Source organism: Coenobita brevimanus, chromosome 69, assembly GCF_032717465.1.
Source record: "Coenobita brevimanus isolate Jiangsu-jjx chromosome 69, ASM3271746v2, whole genome shotgun sequence".
Taxonomy (NCBI): Eukaryota; Metazoa; Arthropoda; class Malacostraca; order Decapoda; family Coenobitidae; genus Coenobita; species Coenobita brevimanus.
In genome coordinates this window covers 19,697,410-19,699,555 of record NC_137022.1, presented here as the reverse complement: position 1 = coordinate 19,699,555, position 2,146 = coordinate 19,697,410, and the positions used below count along the sequence as shown (strand labels likewise).

At 38.7% G+C, this 2,146-nt stretch overlaps 1 protein-coding gene across 1 annotated transcript in view; it reads right to left on the bottom strand.

Annotated features, from left to right (window-relative positions):
• LOC145406007 (uncharacterized) overlaps window positions 1-1,856 on the bottom strand; it is a 417,004-nt gene extending 415,148 nt beyond the window's left edge. Inside the window, exon 1 of the mRNA XM_080277194.1 lies at window positions 1,777-1,856. The gene's annotated coding sequence lies outside the window, so the exon portion shown is untranslated. The remainder of the gene's footprint in view (window positions 1-1,776) is intronic.
• Window positions 1,857-2,146: the final 290 nt, after the last annotated feature.

The following is a 2,146-nucleotide window of genomic DNA, read 5'->3' as shown; positions in this document are numbered from 1 at the left end:
GACAAGACTATCCCGACAGAAGTGGGGACGATGCAGCCAATGTATCTCTACCAAGTGGCTTAGGATGTCTGGTAGAGATTGTGTGTAAGGTGAGAAGTGTTTATATGTGTAACTATAGTATTGGTGGGGCTTTGGATGTGTGTGTAGTCTGTGAACCAAGCGTAATCGGCCTGCGCAAGGCGACTGGGTGCAAGCATACTTTATAGGATGCGACACTGGTTCAACCACAGCATCCCTTGTGTCCGCTAAAGTAGTATTTTTCGTGTGTCAGAAGAACGCTCCCAAAGTTTATTACCCAGCCGGGGCGCGAACCCTTGTACTCCAGTGTATGAAATCGCACACTTTGCCATTGTACCGCAGAAGCTCCATATATATATATATATATATATATATATATATATATATATATAGATAGATAGATAGATAGATAGATAGATAGATAGATATATACACACGCATAAGATTAAATAGTTTTAACGGCATCACACATATAACCACTCTAACACAAAGTTCACTACTGTAAGAGAAACTACAGCATTTATCAGTTTTTCTTCCACACACTACTTAAATCCACTCTATTCATTCCGTCATAATCCTTTTCCAGATTCTTAATAGCACAAAAACCTCATAATTCTTCTCACACATACATTCTTTCAATTATCTGTGTGACAGTGGATATTTACTACACACTTCCCCAATCATTCCTTAAACCACCAAGTTCATCATTCATCTGATCTGCTTTTAACTGTCTTACATTCTCCACAACTATTCTTCCATATACCTTACCCACAACACTCACCACACATATTCCACGCTTTGTACTCAGATTATTTTTACTTCTTTACAAAGCTACTCCTAAGCCTTCTTCCACTCCGCTGGTACAACTTCACTCATCCAGTAATATTGACGTACTTCACATAAAAAAATATACAGTTCTCTCTCCACTGCATTTTATAATTTCTACATGTACTTTACTATTTCATGTCATAAACGTACTTTATTTGAGTTCAATAGGTTTGGGAAAGTTTATTTCTTTAAACTGTGATTGCTGTTTTCATCCTTTACTTTAAAGAGAGAGACAGAAGAAACAGTCACTTCCTCCATTTTATTACAGCTCTTAATAAGAGCAAAAATTTCTGAGGGTAAGTCTAATACTGACGTAAATAATGCAAGAATATTAGTCATGCTATGTCTTGGGTGGCAGCGTGAATGACAGTATAAATTAAGGATCCTAACCAATTTTTTAATCACAAGTCTTCACAGCAGCAGGTTGTTTTCAGAAGCCCTTGTGGTTGGCTGTCTTGTGGTTTAATATGCACTCCAATTTGGATGTCAGAGCAGCATTAATCAAAGATCTTGACGAGTTCTTGCGACAGATATTCCTCTACAGCAGTGAATTAATTTCAGAAATAATTTTGCTCGGTTGAATTATCCACAGTAATGTTCACTCAGCTTTGGTTGTGAAGTGTTGGTAGGCTTATGAACGAAGATGAATGCATAGACAATCGATTTTATGGTTGTGTCCTATGATACCTATTAGCACCTCTTCCTGAGAGATATATTTAGGATGTACTTTTTTTTTTTTTGTCCTTGCAAGTTATTGAGTCAAACTGTGTCGAGAACGGATAAGTATCAGGTAAAATTAGATAAATAGCAAGATACACTGTATTAACAAATTCGCTAAGAAAAAAGTGTTGTGAAGTCTTCTATAGCACCTACAATACGGCCCTTATGCTCAATCCAGGCTCAAGAAAATGTATGAATACGATTACTGACCCTGTGTTTGTCCTGAAGCCGGTGGTTCAGTGCAGCTAGTCGATTCGTCACTTCGGCGGCCTCCGTCTCCCTCCCCGCCATCTCATGCTGTCAACATCATCATCATCATCATTATCATCCTGTTTCCCACTACACAAAAAAGTGAGCACCATACAGATATAGGAAAATGAAAGTATGAAAGAATGAAATCTATAGGATGTCCAATGAAATGATCCATGCGTCCAATTAGGCATCAGTTAAACCCTTGTATATAATTCATAGCTGTACCATGGCTGTGCGAATTTTCCCGTGGGTGACCACAGAGGTTGGTGGTAGGTGGGTGCGCTCACAATCCTCTTACTCGGTGTAGTGCTGCTCTCGGGTGTCTACC